Source organism: Schistocerca nitens, chromosome 2, assembly GCF_023898315.1.
Source record: "Schistocerca nitens isolate TAMUIC-IGC-003100 chromosome 2, iqSchNite1.1, whole genome shotgun sequence".
In the NCBI taxonomy this organism is placed as follows: domain Eukaryota; kingdom Metazoa; phylum Arthropoda; class Insecta; order Orthoptera; family Acrididae; genus Schistocerca; species Schistocerca nitens.
The window spans coordinates 577,592,494-577,609,958 of NC_064615.1; the positions used below are offsets into that span (position 1 = coordinate 577,592,494).

General features: G+C 43.7%; 1 protein-coding gene across 1 annotated transcript in view; it reads right to left on the minus strand.

The window, feature by feature from the left end:
• Positions 1-17,465, minus strand: part of LOC126236624 (dnaJ homolog subfamily C member 3) — an 83,741-nt gene that overhangs the window by 28,815 nt on the left and 37,461 nt on the right. The window lies entirely within an intron of this gene.

Consider the following 17,465-nt stretch of genomic DNA (forward strand, 5'->3'; position numbering starts at 1 on the left):
TAAGACATCTAACAAATTCCCTTTAATTAAAAATTGTTATAAAATCAATAGGAATAATGCGTACAATGAAAGCAGAAACTCTGATGTCATATATGAAACAACAGCAGGTGAATAATGGACCTTAAATGCCAAGAACCTAAATGGAAAGAAATACGATTAAGATGCAGCAAATAATGGTCACCAATGTAATCACATCGCATTCCTTAATCAAGAGGTGAAAGTAATCTGCAGAGAAGCAATACAATACAAAAATTACAATTAAGGAAATTAAAACTGAAATCCAAATGCTGAAGGTTACAGTGTGCTCAAGCAGTTAAAGATGAATACACAGCCTGCACATATACCCAATTTGTCGTTCATACACACAAAAATGGCACAATAACAATTAATGGTCACTGACAGGCAGCTAACACCATGGAATGTGATGTTCTATAAAATAACCATTTTATAGATTTCCTACCCTCTTGTTCCCTTGGCATTAACCACTATTGCTTCATCTCTTAACCTCAATTATATCTTTCACTGGAGGCAATGTTTACTAAACAAGTCTAGTTTTCACTCTGTACAACCCCTGTCATCTCTAAAATAGATTCTTATTTTCATCAAGTAAACTTAAAAATTACCACTGCCCAGATTGTCTTCCTACTGCCACATGAGAGGAATTTAGAAGATATACTATAAATCAGTTCTTATAAGAGGGCCGTTCAGTAATTCCCCAATCTGTTTTACAGCAATTAACATACAGAAAAAAAAAATCTCCTTTTAGGCACTTCAAATTCGATGTTTCTTCTGCACATAAGCGAAGTTTTGAACAATTCCGACAGAGTGTAGAGTATAAGGAACCACCAAAATGGTATCTACACAAAATACCAGTTACAAGCACCCAGTTGTAACTGAATTCTTGGTTGCCACGGTGAGCAGTCATAAATTATTGTGTGCAGTGTTGATAGAAATACTGTTTGGAAATGGGTAGAGAGAGTTAAAGCATCTGCAAGTACAGAAACTGCTCCCCCACGATCAGCGACATTCACAATTCCCGTCACAGCCACAGCTCCCAACATGATGAATCGTGTAGATATCATTATTCATGCAGAATGGCGCATCACAAGTTGACAACTGGCTCTGCAGCTGCTCACAACAGACCACAAGATTCAAAGAAGAACCATTTCATACGACCTGTCGGAGAATTTTGAGGCCACTGTAGAGATCATTCTGTCACGGATGAAACCTGGGTGTATCACTTTGAGCCAGAAATAAAAAGTCAGCCACAAGAGTAGCACCACTCCCAATAACAAAAAAAGGAAAAATTTCAAGCCAGCTCCCTCTGCTGGCAAGTCATGATTATATCTTTTGGGATAATGATGAAGTAAATCTCATTCATGTGTTGACAAAAGGATCGACCAATACATAAGCATATGTGAAGACTCTGAACAAACTTGAAACCATTTCTGATGTGTTTGGTCTGAAAAAGAATCTAAAAGAAATCTTGGTTCAATGCAACTATGCATGCCAACACACAAGTATCAGGGGCCAAGAACATATTGCCAATATTGGTTGGCCATCACTGCCTCATCCACCCTTATAGTCCACTCCTGGCATCCTCCAACTTTCATCTGTTTGGGCCATTTAATGATTCTCAATGTGGGGCACACTTTGAAGATGATTATAGCATAATTAAATGCAGTCAAAACATGACAATGACCACAGGACGAGAGCTTTCACCAACAAAATATGCACTGTTACACAACACTGATGTGAGGTTATAGAAACTGATGGAGACTATGTAGGAAAGTAGTACTTGTAAAAGAAGTGTTGACTGTTAGTGTCGTCAAATTCTAACTCTTAAGAAAATTGAGGTGCATTATTTAGTGAACAGGCACTGTAATTTATTGCTGCTCATGCTGTAAACATAAATGTGCATGTTGCTAGGGCCTCCCGCCAGGTAGACCAGTCAGCTGGTGCAAGTCTTTTTAGTTGACAACTTCAGCGACTTGCGCGTCGATGCGAAACTGTGTACATCAAATATTATGTTAGCTGGAAAACTTAATTATGAAGTCTGTCCATTGTGTTTTCAATATCATTTCTACTATGCCACCATATATTTCAAAGCACAACATCATGAGGGTGTCATTTAGTTATGGAAGGGCATTCACTGCAATGTGGCGTTTAGACTTTGCGACAAAAATCCTTTAGCAACCAAATAAGACCACAAGGTGTGTGTGTGCGCGCGAACATGCGCGCGCTTTTGAATGCACATTCGTGAAACAAACACAATATTGAAAAGATAGTGATGAATTTTATTCAGGTTTCCATTTATTTTATCATCTCAGTTTTGCTGCCCTGAAATAATGTTAGTATCTGTTTTATTACAAGAGATTATCAATACAAAATGGTAATGATGACACGACACAAACTTCTCCTGTTATAAAGCACAAAGTGGTCTGCTTGTCTAATTGGTTGGTTGTTTGAGGTTTAAGGGACCAAACAGCGAGGTCATCAGTCCCTTGTTTCAAATATACTCCATTCTGCTAACGGGACATCTCAGAAAAGTCAGAACAATAAAACGGAAAAAGGGAAAAAACGTAAAGGGCAGTCACGTTGTCATTGGTAAAAACAAATGAGGGAAGTCTGCAAGAGAACGAACCCAACACTATGCTGAAGCAGCATAGGCAAGACCACCTGTGACTTAAAAGGTACAACTGCTATAATGCAGAAAATACGTATGGGAATAAAAAGACTAACCAAGCCTTAAAAAAGGGTAAAAAGAGTAAAAGGGGAAGAAAAGAGGATTCCGGTCAGGGAGGTGAATCGGGAATCTCTAAACACTGCCTACAGTGGGAGACACCCAAACACTCACCGCCCTGCCCCAACACCAGAGAGATTAAAAACCTTAAAACTGAGAATAAAAACCACTCTCCCGGAGGAAACCGAGAACCAGAGAGACCATCCGGGAATCGTCAGCCAACATCAAAGGTAAAGTGTGGGGGAGTCTGTACTTAGTACGCAGAGCCAAAAGAAGGGGGCATTCAACCAAAATGTGGGCCACTGACTGGAAGGCTCCACAACCACATAGCGGGGGTGGCTCATCACGCAAAAGAAAACCATGGGTCAGCCTGGTATGACCAATGCGGAGACGACACAGTGTGGTCGAGTCCTTTCGGGAGAGGCGAAAGGAAGAACGCCATGGGCCTGGTGTCACCTTAATTGCACGAAGTTTATTAGACAGTGGAGTAGCCTCCCAAGAATTGGCCCATGACTGCGCGAAGTGGGATTTGATGTGAAGCCGTAAATCCGCTGCAGGAGGGGTTACAGGAAATGGGGGGTAAGTAACTGCTCCCCCAGCCAAACGATCAGCGAGCTCATTTCCCGGGATACCCACATGGCCAGGGACCCATAGGAAGTCAATGGAACAAGCAGCACGGTGAATATCAGCGAGATGGTCATGGATGGCAGAGACCAAGGGATGGCGCGAAAAACACCGGTCAATAGCAAGAAGGCCACTCATCGAGTCCGTACATAACAAAACGCGGTTGTGTTGGGATTGTTTAATAAAGGTAAGGGCCCGGGAAATTGCCATCAATTCCGCAGTAAACACCCCACATGTAGGTGGCAGCAGATGATTTTCCGTTCCAACAGAGGACGTGAGGGCATACCCAACATGATCAGCAGATTTAGAGCCATCAGTGTAAAAAACAACAGCATCCCGAAACTCCCATAAAATTTTGCGGAAAAAGGAACGAAACACCACCGGGGGGATGGAATCTTTCGGACCGCGGCGGAGATCCATCCGAATTCGAGGCCGAGGAACTAACCAAGGAGGGGTGGAGGGGAGGGAGCGAGGAAGACAGGACAAAGAAGGAAGTTGAAAATCACGGTAAAGAGACGCAAGGCGCAGCCCAACCGGTAAACCCGCCCGAGGGCGGGAGTCGGGTGGGCGACGTCCATGGTCTGGGAACAGGATAGAATAGGAAGGATGAGAGGGAGAAGAACGGATAGTGAGGGCATAAGACACCAGAAGCTGGGACCGCCGAACAGAAAGGGGTGGGATCCCAGCTTCAACCAGGAGACTATCAACAGGGCTAGTAGGGAAGGCACCGGTGGCCAAACGGATACCACGATGGTGGACTGGATCCAGCACGTGCAGTGTGGAAGGAGCAGCTGAACCATAAACTTGACAACCATAGTCCAAACGAGACAGAACTAGAGCACGATAAAGACGGAGGAGGAGAGAACGGTCCGCACCCCAAGAGGAGTGGGCAAGGAAGCGAAGGACATTGAGTTTACGTAAACATCCTACCTTCAGGAGTCTGATATGGGGCAACCAAGTGAGCTTGTTGTCGAAAAGAAGACCCAGGAAACGAAACTGTGAAACCACAGGCAATCGTTGTGCAGCGAGATAGAGCTCTGGATCAGGGTGGACCGTAGTACGGCGACAGAAGTGGACCACTCGCAATTTTAAAGGAGAGAATTGAAACCCGTGTGAGAGGGTCCATGCAGAGGCACGCCGTATAGCCACCTGGAGCTGCCGTTCTGCAGATGCCATCGAGGAGGAACTAACCCAAATGCAGAAATCATCCACATACAGGGCAGGGGCGACCAAGGGACCGACAGAGGCCACAAGTCCATTGATAGCAATGAGGAAAAGAAGGACGCTCAAGACAGAACCCTGTGGGATGCCCATCTCCTGGGTCCGTGGAGAACTAAAAGCAGTACCAACTCTAACTCTGAATGACCGATGGATCAGGAACTGGCGGATAAAATTCGGGAGTGGGCCCCGAAGACCCCACTGATGAAGGGTTAGTAAGATGTGATAGCGCCAGGCCGTGTCATAGGCCTTGCGAAGGTCAAAAAACACTGCAACCAAATGGCGGCGCTGGGAAAAAGCCTGCCGAACTGCGGATTCCAAGCGAAGTAAATGATCGATTGGAGATCGTCCCTCTCGAAAGCCACACTGGTAAGGGGACAATAGATCCCGAGATTCGAGGACCCAAGTGAGCCGACGGGCTACCATCCGTTCAAGTAACTTACAAACAACATTGGTCAAACTAATTGGCCGATAGCTGTCAACAGATAGGGGGTTCTTACCAGGCTTAAGGACAGGAACCACAATGCTATCCCTCCACTGAGAAGGGAAGTCACCCTGGAGCCAGATACGGTTAAACACCCGAAGAAGATGTTGCCGTTGTGGAGCACTGAGATGTTGAAGCAGTTGGTTATGAATGGAATCTGGGCCAGGGGCCGTATCATGAGAAGAAGATAGAGCAGAAAGAAATTCCCATTCAGTAAAAGGTGCGTTATAAGATTCTGACTCACAAGTGGTGAAACATAAGGTGAGAGCTTCAGCCTGCTGTTTGTGATGAAGGAAAGCAGCGGGATAGGAGGCTGACGCCGATGCCACTGCAAAATGGGTCGCAAGATGTTCGGCGATAACTAATGGGTCCGTACAAATGCCATCTGGGAGGTGAAGGCCTGGTAGGGTGGACTGCCGATGGCAACCTTGGAGAGAACGAAGTGTAGCCCATACCCGCGACAGAGGGACAGTGGAACCAAGGGAAGAAACGAATCGTTCCCAACATATCCGCTTGCTCTGTTTGATTAAATAACGGGCTTTAGCGCGAAGGCGTTTAAAAGTAGTAAGGCTGGCTACGGATGGGTGCCTCTTGAAGTGTTGCAAAGCTCGACGGCGATCACGGATGGCAATGGCAATGGCCGGACTCCACCACGGGACTTGCCGGTGACGAAATAGTCCAGATGAGCGCGGGACAGCAACGTTAGCAGCGCGAACAATCGCGTCAGACACGTCACGTAGGACGTCATCAATACAACCCGACAAAGAGGGAGAAAACTCGACCTGTGCAGTGTATAGAGGCCAATCGGCGTGGTGGAAAGACCAACGAGGTAACCTGTCCATCGGGGAGCGCGAAGGGAGCGTGAGAATCAACGGGAAATGGTCACTATCACAAAGGTCGTCGTGTGGCGACCAGTGTAATGAAGGGAGGAGAGAGGGAGAAGAAAGAGAAAGATCAATGGCAGAAAAGGTACCATGACCAGCACTGAAATGAGTAGGGGAGCCATCATTAAGAAGGCACAGGTCGTGGTCTGCAATAAATTGGTCTATAAGAAGACCTCGTCTAGATGGAAAGGCACTGCCCCACAAAGGATGATGAGCATTAAAATCCCCAAGGAGGAGGAAGGGAGGAGGAAGTTGCTGAAGAAGGGTGGTTAAGGCAGCAGGTGTAAGAGCCCTGTCAGTAGGGAGATAAAGATTGCAAACGGTGACTGCAGAGTCTAAGTGGACCCTAACAGCAACCGCTTCCAACGTAGTTTGGAGAGGAATCCACGTGCAAGCAATGTCGGTACGGACCAACGTACAAACGCCACCAGAAGCCCGCAAGGGTCCGACCCGATTGCGACAGAAAACACGGAACCCACGGAGGGTCGGTGAGTGAGCATCAGTAAAATGTGATTCCTGGAGAACCACACAAGCTGCAGAGTAGGACGAAAGAAGGGATTTCAATTCCGGAAGGTGTCGATAGTAGCCATTACAATTCCATTGGAGAACCACAGAACGATGGTTTAAATGAGGGCTGAACACGCTAAATCCAGTCATACTGCCGGGTCCCCACCCGTCACAGACAAGGAGGGGGCGACATCCATAAACGACAGGTCAGAATCCAGTTGTGAAGTCGGGGAAGGGACCTCCGGTGACACCAGAGGCTCTTTGTCCCGGGACTTATGTTTCTTCTTCTTTTCAGGCTGAGATCGAGGAGGGCTGTGTGGCATAAAGGAGCCAGCTGCAGCAAGATCAGGAACAGAAAGAGACCGGGCGACCTGGGGGCCGACAGACCGCGGCTCTCGCGGTCGCCGCGCGGCAGCAGACCTTTGACCTGGAAGGTGCCGGGAAGGGGCATCCCGGGAGAGGCGCCCTTGACCGGCAGACGCCGAAGGAGTGGGACACTTCTCCGGCTGGGGAGGGGGAGCAGCACCCAGAGGAGAAGGTGTGGGAGCCGCAGGGGAGGGGGGGAGGAGTGGGGTCCGGGATGGGGGTAAGGAAGGGGGGGGAAGGGGGGAAGATGTAACCAAGGCGTAACTTGATGTCATAGACACAGGGTGCAGTCGTGCATATTTCTTATGGGCCTCTGTGTAGCTTAAACGATCGAGGGACTTATACTCTTGGATCTTTTTTTCTTTCTTATAAACTGGGCCATCTGGTGAACGTGGAGAATGACTACCACGACAATTTACACATACAGGAGGGGGAACACAGGGACTCCCCTCATGGAGTGGACGTCCACAGTCACCACAGAGAGGGTCCTGGGAACAGCGAGAAGACATGTGGCCAAAACGCAAGCACTTAAAACACCGCATAGGAGGTGGGATGTACGGCTTCACATCACAGCGATAGACCATAATCTTAACTTTCTCAGGAAGGGTATCCCCTTCAAAGGCCAGGATAAAGGCACCAGTATCAATACGGTTATCTTTAGGACCCTTCTGAACACGCCGAACAAAGTGAACACCCCGCCGTGCGAGATTGTCCCGAAGTTCCTCATCAGTTTGAAGGATGAGGTCCCTGTGGAAAATCACACCTTGGACCATATTTAGAGACTGGTGAGGGGTAATAGACACAGGAATTGTGCCAAGATGGGTACAGGCACGAAGGGCCGCAGATTGGGCAGCTGAAGTAGTTTTAATCAGCAACGAACCCGACCGCATCTTGCTCAGGGAGTCCACTTCGCCAAACTTGTCTTCAATGTGTTCCACAAAGAATAAAGGCTTGACACTGGTGAAAGTATCTCCATCAGTCCTGGTGCAAACTAGATAACGGGGGAAAGGTTTTGCCCCTAGACGACGGGCCTGACCCTCTTCCCAGGGGGTAGCCATGGAAGGGAAGGCCGAAGGGGCAAGAGAAGCAGCACTTGAGGAATCAGTACCACGCAGAGAGACGGCCGCAGAACGGCCCGAGTTTTGGACCCTTATGCGTTTCATCTGCATAGCGTCCGCCCTGATACCACCCACTCCGATCAGGGGCTCTCCTCACGGGCGCCACCCAGCCACAGCAAGGGCCGTCTGGCACGGCGGCCATTGCCGGGAGTTCCGATGCTCCAGGATGACGAGCAACCACTCCAAGGCATGCATGAGGAGGTCACAGCTCAGGTATCAGAAGTGTGATCCCTGTGTGTTCAGGGGGCTCAACCAAAAGGGTACATAGCGACCCCACCACACGGGCTGGCTACCGTGCTGGCTATGCACCCTAGCATCAGACCACGACGTGAAAGAAAAGGTGGAATGTACTAGGAGGGCGCACGTCGGAGACACTAGGTAAGGTGCTCTTCCCCAAATGGCTCACACTACGGAAGAGAAATTTTGGAATGGAGGTCAAACCCCAGAGGGGGACCAAGGAATGCCAAAAAGAGGAGATAAGGACGCAACAAAGCCAGAGAGTAAAACCAACAGAACCAGGAGGATAGCGGGGCCAACATAAGCAAGGACACCAATAGTGGGAGAGGAGAGGGCGAGGGGAAAGGAGCATGGAGGGGAAAGGAGGGGAAGGAAAAGGAAATGCAGCCCGGGAGAGAAAGAAGGCTGCAATGGCTCGGGGCCCCGTGCTCGCCACGCACGTATCCACAAAAGAGATGTGGACCCCCTGGGGGGTGCTTGTCTAATGACCCAATCCCTCAACTGTCTAACAGTATCAACAAATGGTATGTTTGAATGTCCTGGTAGATCAAAACTGTGCGCCAGACTGGGACTTGAACAAAGGATATTTGCCTTTCGCAGACAAGTGCCCACAGCTAAGCCATTTCTCCACAACATCCTTTCTTCGAGGAGTGCTTGTCCAACAGGAGGTGCACAACTTCTGTGATGTTTGAAAGGTAGGAGAAGTAGTACTGGCAGAAATAAAGTTGAGAGGTAATAGTCATAAGTCATGCTTAAACAGCTGTCTGCAGAGCACTTGCCTGCAAAAGGCGAAAATCCCAGGTTCAAGTCCAGGTCTGGTACACAGTTATAATCTGGCAGGAAGTTCTCCCTTAATTTTGAAAAAAACTCACTATATCCAGTTTTGTACACCGAATGGAGTCATACTGATAATTGATGTAGTGTATGAACAGGGCTCAGTTAACAGGGTAGATTTCTCCTAATTTTTGGGTGTTCACATTGACGACAACTTGAACTGGAAGAAACATATTACTGAGCTTCTCAAACAATTAAGCTCAGCTTCTTTCGCTCTTCGTATAATCACTAGTCTTGGTAATAAACAGGTCAGCCTCCTTACGTACTTTACATATTTCCACTCAATAATGTCTTATGGAATAGTTTTCTGTGTAACTCACCACTTAGACAAAGTATTCATTGCACAAAGGAGAGCAGTGAGAACAATTAGTGGTGTTCACCCAAGGATGTCCTGTAGGCACCTATTCAAGGAGTTAAGTATTTTAACTGTACCATCAGAGTATACATATTCGCTAATGAAATTTGTTATAAATAATCCATCTCAATTCGTGAAGAACAGTGATGTTCATACATACAACACTCTAGGGGAAAATGACCTTTACTACCCATTATTGAAGCTATCAGCTGCTCAAAAAGGAGTACATTATTCAGCAACAAAAATCTTTGATCATTTGCCCAACAACATAAAGTGTCTGGCAGGTAGTTTTAAATCTCGCTTAAAATCATTTCTTTTGGACAACTCCTTCTATTCCATGGACAAATTTGTGTTTCAAAACTGGTAAAAAAATTGTACCTCTAAATGTAGTTCCACATTTAGAACTAAAAATTTCAGTAATACTAATATTAGTACTATTTGTGTGTGTGTGTGTGTGTGTGTGTGTGTGTGTGTGTGTGTGTGTGTGTCATCTGATTTGTTCCACATCATATCGATAAAATAATCATGAAAATGATCTACAGAACATGACATAACTAAACTAAACTAAACGATTGCACATTCCACTTCAGACTAAAATTTCATTCAGGAAATGGCCTATTACTTACTCACTCCAAAAAACTGCAAAGTTCTATTTATGGTTTAGTTAATAATCAAGTAAATAATCTCATTGTTTCTTAACTGCCAAGCACAGATTGATTTTGATAAACTTCCCACCAACAATATTTAATTCTTTTGAGTGGCAAATACCATTAATTAGGATGCAACATTTTCACAAAATGTGCTAATCATAAACTGATCATGATGTCATATTCACGATGCACTCCTTCCCTATCTCTCTATCTATATCCTCAACCATGTAGGGTGTATCCATTAGACATACTGATGTGATCAAAAGTGAGAGGGCAGAGAACTGTGAATACACACCGAAATGGTCAAAAACAACTCTACCACACACTTTTAGACTCTTTTATAGTCTGTAACTTATTGGTTGTCGCCGTGACATCCATTCTTTTTCCACACTGCTAGGAGTCAGTGAGACAATGTCGTCTGAATGTCAGGCCCTAGTATCCTCATTTCTAGCACGTATTCCCCAGTAGCCTCTTTGAATGCCAATCCATGAGTTCATTTCCTAGGATCCATCAAGACAAGGGGGTCAGAAGGATACTATCATCTTCCCATTTTCATGGAGGTCTAACAGGGGATTTTTGCAAGGATGTGACCAGTGGATGCTGGAAATAATGATGGATTACAACATGTTAGCTCATAGAATCCCTGCAGATTAGGACAGACTCACTTGACTTCCTATCAGATCATATCTCCCGACAAAAGCAAAGGCAACAACAAATGTTGGAGCTAAATATCATTTCATAATTGTTCTAAATTTTACTTTACTTCAGTTTTCATAGCTACGTCATTGTGCAGGTTAGCTAGTACGATTCCGAAATTCAGTGTTCCTTTATGCAGTAAACTGAAAGATTACAGGAACACTTTCAGAACCTTTGTATTTTCTACTAATGGTAAAATACTTATGTGCAAAATATGTGAGGAGCCAGTGAACGACAAAAAGAAATATTTCATTTCCTCTATATATGAGTACAACCAAACATAAAAATGCACTTTCCAATGCCCCAGGGAAGAGGATTTCTTTGCCTTCTATAACAATTGCAGCATCAAGTCAAAAAATAAAGATTTTATTTGATTTATGAAAAGCTTTTATTGATGCTGGAATTCCTTTGTGGAAACTACAGAGTCCTACATTAAGACAATTTTTGGAGAGGTGTACAGCAGAGACCAGAGGTATGGCTTGTTCGACATCAAATCGGGCATTTGTTGCAAGTTAAGTCTAAGGGAAAGAAATTCTCTGAGAATGGCAGAGAGCATCCAGCTGGAACCTGTCATAAGACAGATACACTAGTGAAGGAGAGGTAGGTGTGTGTGTGTGTGTGTGTGTGTGTGTGTGTTTGTTTTCGACAAGCCTTCTTGATCAAAAGCTCATTTTTTGACAGTCTTTTTGTTGTGCCTAACTGCGACTGAGAATCTCCACTATATGGTGAGTAGCAACTATTCTTTTCATAACATTGTTACATTCTAGCCTGGATTTTTGATGTCTGTAATGTAACAAGTTGTTTAAATTGTAAAGTGCACTGTATGTTATTGAACATATGAGTTAGCAAAGTATGTCATTTGACTGAAGACCGTAGGTGATAATAGCCCAGAGAAGTTTTGCCCTAATGCCTAAAACTTCAACAAATGTTAACACAATCAAATTCTTAATTATGAAGTTTCATTCACTTCTGTTTCAAACACTGACAAAGAGAGTAACTTATTAATAATGCATTAGCTTATAAGCAGAATTTTAGGTAGATCAGTCACATGAGTAACTTATTTTCTTGTTTCAGCTATGTTCTTTAGTAGTTCATGTACAATTGAAGAAAACAAGACAGGATAAGACTGGGGCGGGCAAACGTTACACGCGGCTCATGAGCACACAGCGCTGCACGTGTGCTGCTCGTGTGCAATCGTGGACCGGGGCAATGGCGACAGCCGGCAGGTTGCGGTAGTGTAGAACCAGGCTAAGCTGCAGACGTTGATGCGAAGCGACCACTACTTAGTGAACATTGTATTTCAAGAACTGGAAAATGCAGAGTGAATCAAGGAAACGGACAAGTGGAGATTTGCTGTCTTTTAAAAAGGAGTGGGAGAATCATTTTTTCTTTGTGCAAGAACGTGAAAATTCGAAATGTTTAATATGTGGCAGTATTCTCGCTGGTCAGCGGAAGTTTAGTATTGAACGCCATTATAATAAATTTCAGAAGGACGAGAACAATTTATTGTCGGATTCTGAGAAGATGGGGTAATTGAGCTTAAGAAGAGAGATCTGACGATACCGTATTTACTCGAATCTAAGCCGCACTTTTTTTCCGGTTTTTGTAATCCAAAAAAACCACCTGCGGCTTAGAATCGAGTGCAAAGCAAGCGGAAGTTCTGAAAAATGTTGATAGGTGCCGCCACAACTAGCTTCGGCCGTCGAATATATGTAGCGCTACACAAGCATGCTTTGTGGGCACAAAGATAAATACTGGCGCCAAAACCTCTGCATCAGTAAATAAAGTAAAAAAAAAAAGGTAGAAGACGAGCTTTTTTTTCTCCGCCCAGAGTTTCGACCACTGCATTTTCATACATTATCCAACGAAGTAAATACAATTTCCGTATTGTTCATCTTCGAATGTAGCAGAATTTCAATGTACTACGAAAATCCGACTGGCAAGACTGTTAGGGATGTTTGTCAATATGGCCAACTCTACGTTCCGAGTTTTTTCCTACCTGTGAGAAGAGATGGTTGCTAATAGGAACCTGATGAAATGTGAATCACATGCAGTATTCTCTTCACCATAAGAATAATACGAATATAAACATTTTGCCATGTATTCTTTCATGTTTGCTGCTATCTCATTTAAATCCTGTCTGCATAATAAACTACGAAACTAGAGTGAGACAACAGCAAACGCGGAAGAATATACGTATCGTGCCATGTTTATATTCGTATTATTCTTATGCCTAATAGTGATACAGTCAGAAATGAAGCACGGTAACTGACTAGATTTTAAATGTAAGATGACTAATTTCTGTGCAGAATTTGATGTACTAAAGAAGCGGCCGCAAAGATTTTCAAACGGAGGAAAATTTTCGCAAAACTCTCGTTAAGAACATGTTCTATCATACGCATGTTCTATCATACGCATTTGGTTCTTGTTGATCATTATCAAAGAAAGCAGCAGTGTAAGTAACAACAAATAGCAGTCTCTTGCCATTGTTTCGCTAATGAGACGATTCCTCTTTTTTTTTAAGCGGCGGTAGCGCGCACAAAAGCAAGTCATGCCGCAAGCGGCAACAGGCCGTAAACACGCACTATCAAAATGCGACAAACAATGCATTACACAGTACAGTAATGCATTTTCAGCTTAGAGTGACGTAAACACCTATAACAAAGAAAACGGCACTTATCAGATCAAAGCAAAATAAGCAATCGATTCAAACCAGACGAAGCACGTGAAAAAGGAAGGGTACCCGTATAAATACGGACGGAGCGCCTGACGCATAGCAATGGCTACCTGGTAAAGCTTAACTGCTAAGCTTACGACTCGAACCAAACTACTGTAGCTGTATCGTCTTTCATTCGACCTAAATTGTGTCTCATATTACAATGGACCAACTTTGTTTCGATTTGGAGGTGCGGCCTTAAACTTTTCTCTCCCCTTGAATTTCGAGTCTCAAATTTCAGGTGCGGCTTAGATTCGGGAAATTTTTTCCTTTATTTCGAGTCTCATTTTTCAGGTGCGGCTTAGATTCGAGTGCGGCTTAGATTCGAGTAAATACGGTACTCGTGACGTAAGTTGCTGTTGTCACGAGAGATCTGCGACTTTCTTTCGTCACGTCTCTCATCTAACTGATTTAACATTTTATGGATCACCGTTTTCAATTTTTCAGGACGACAACAATGATAGCCCAGCGGTACGTGCAATTTATAAGATTGCGCTTAATATAGTGAGAGCTGGAAAACCATTTGCTGAAGGTGAGTTTATGAAGGAGTGCATCAATGACGCTGCTGATTTACTTTGCCCACTGAATGCAAATCAGTTTCGAGGTATCACTCTTTCTCGGCGGACTGTAAGTCGTCGTATTAGTGTAAGTGCCATGGCAGGTGACATTTACTGTCAATTAAGGAGTGCAGTGCAGGAGTTTATTGCATTTTCCATCATACTTTATGAGCCCACAGATATTTCAGACACTACGCAATTAGTGACTTATGTCCGTGGCGTGGACACTGCTCTGCGCATAAAAGAGGATTTTTTAGATATGATATATTTAAAAAGCACGACCACCGGTGCAAACATCCTAAAAGCTGTTGAAGAAGCTGTCGATTCAGCTAGCTTAAACTGGAAACGTTTGGTGTCAGTGACAACAGACGGAGCACCAGCAATGAAAGGGGAACAAATGGGATTTGTTGGATTACTAAGAAAAAAGCTACAGCGTACAGAAGAATCATTGTACAGCATCCACTGCATTTTGCACCAAGAAGTACTCTGTGCAAAAGTAGCAAAACTGGGGGACGTCATGCAAGTGGATATTCAGGCAGTTGATTATTTGAGATCCCACGGGCCTACACATAGACAGTTTCACACATATTTAACTGAAATTGGGGACGAGTAGGGTGACATACCATACCACAGTGAAGGGCACTGGCGTAGCTGCGGTAATGTACTCAAAAGATTTTTTTAGCTGAGAATACCAATAAATCAGTTTTTAAAGGATAAAGGAAGGTACGATCCCAACTTAGAAGATCCAGAGTGGGTTGCCGACCTTGCATTTTTAATGGACATTACCGGACACATGAATGCATTGAACACAAGTTTGCAAGGAGAAAATCAGCTAATTTGTAAAATGGCTGTAAAGGTGAAAGCTTTCACTAGCAAGCTTGAGCTGTGGGAATGACAGCTCTCGTCAGGGAACGCAATGCGTTTCCCCACTCTGTCTACTGTGCGAGAACAGAATTGCAAAGAATATGTTTCCGTACTTAGTGCAATAAAAGAGGAATTTCTCTAGCGATTTGGGGATATATCATATTCATCCCAAGCTTTTGAATGGTTCTCGAGACCATTTGCTGTTTCTGTAGATGATATTCATCCCAGTTTGCAAATGGAATTAATATATCTACAATGTAACTCTCACCTGAGAGACAAGTTCCTTTTGGCAAGACATGTAATAGACTTTTATCACGACTTTCCACAGCAAGAGCTTCCTCGTCTCCATCGTGAAGCCGCAAAGATAATGTCAATGTTTGGCTCGACATAGGTTTGAGAGAGATTTTTTTCTGTTATGAAAATTAATAAGCCTCGGTTAAGAGCAAACACCAGTGATGAAAATTTACGTAACTGTTTGCGTTTGTCTGTATGCAGAAATTTTGTTCCGTTAACTGCACACGGGCAAATGCACCGCACACGTGCAGGATTCCTGCCCGCCCCTGGGTTAAGAGGTGAAAATTACTGTATAATCTGTCTCTACCACATGCTCCAAAAATACTAACTAGCATACTTTACCAAAGAATAGCATAGAAAATTTAAAGTAGATTATGTGAGGGACAGTTTGGGATACTCTAGAAGCACTGTGGTTAATAACAGAAGATGGATATAGGAAAAGCAAGGAAACATCATTGCATTCGTAGATCTGAAGAAGGCTGTTGACAATGCAGAATGGCAGTGTCATATCAGTTAGAGATAGAGAAGGGTAAGCCACTCTATATGTGAAGCAGAGTGGAATAGTCAGCACTGATGGAATGGTATAGGAAGCAGAAAATCAGGAAAAGTTAAAAGGCATGGTTGGTCATTGTCACCACTGCTATTTGTGCATAGATGAAGCAATGAGGAGAGTTAGGTTGTTTGCCGTGGACAGAAAAATTAGCAATAACATAGTTTATTGATGTCATAGGAATGTCCATCAAAAGTCAGATGGGGGCTTAATGAAATTTGGTGTATGCCAGCTGATAGTAATAACATGCATATACCCAAAAAGAAGTCTAATTTAATGCTGTGCAGCAGGTAGACATGCTCGATGACTAAATGAGAAGAGGTGGACAAACTTTGCTATCTCAGAAGCAGATCACATAAACAAAAAAGTTGCAAAAAAGACACAGTAGAAAGAATAGCATGACGAGAGCATTACATAAGAAGAAACGGTTACTACAATGTCCAAAAATATATACATGATAAAGCCATAAGAAGATTCAAGAAAAGTTCTGTAAGAGTGTGTGACAAAGAGACAATGGAAAAGACAGATCTGAAATGATTATATACTGGTATTTATGTTCTTGATGATTCTTGTGGTATGGGGATTACATTTGAAATGAAGTGTTGAGGTTGCTGTGTATGCAGATAATAGCAACACGGCAAAATCACCAGAGGCCATCACAAAGAACACACTATTCATGCTAGGTGCCTCAAAGTTCTAAGCCACTTCCACTTCGATGGTACTCTCATATCAGAACTAATTTATGCTTGCACTATAGGCCTTAGGAAGCACCAGATTCCTCCACCATTAGTTCCATCAGCCAACAAGGGGACACCGAAACCTAGAACTATCTTTCTGCTTTCGCCAACAAGATTGCAGTTGCAAGATTATTCCATCGGCAGCAGAAAATTTTTTAACACACCACTGCACTCAACAAGTTCCTGCAGATACAGTTGTGGTTCTTCCATACAACAGTTCCAGTATACAGTTATTGCCACAGATGCAGATCAACAGATGCCACCATAATAACAAGGTGCTATTTACAAGTGACTGTTGGACAGTTAAACACTGAATGAAATTCAGGTGTGTGTGTGTGTGTGTGTGTGTGTGTGTGTGTGTGTGTGTGTGTGTGTGTTTTAACATTTTAATAAATGTTTATTACTTGTTTCATATTGTGTTGCCAATACTAACTGTTTTAGAGGTTATACCTTGTGACCATGTATGTTGCAAAGTGAGCAAGCCAGCTACCTAGTACTCCAATGAATATTCCATGATAGAAGGTTCGCATCCTGCTACCCTGAAAATTGGGTGCTAAACTTGCTTTAGTGAATACAGCAAAATGGCCTGTTGAAGATCAGATGAATTAACTCAGTAAGGAATCAATGAGAAAAACTATCTAATAAACAACATAACGAAACAAAGTGGCAGAATGGTCGGGCACATATTGTGACTTAAGTTGTTGCTGAAAACAGTAAATGAAGGGATGCCAGGGGGCAAAAATTGCAGGGATATGCCCAGATATGACTACAAAAGTCAGACTGTTGATGATTTGGGATCCATCAGTTATGCTGAAATGTACAGGATGGCATGAATGGAGAGCTACATCAAACCAACCTTTGTGTTGCTGACCTTAGAAACACTACATCTTAATTGGAAATTTCAACACAGCAGTCTCCTCAACAACACGGCAACAGCCCAGGGACAACAGGTATTTTTTATGCCAGCCAAATGTCCCATTTTCTCCTCTATAATTTCAATACCACACACAACTGATACATTGAGTTTATAA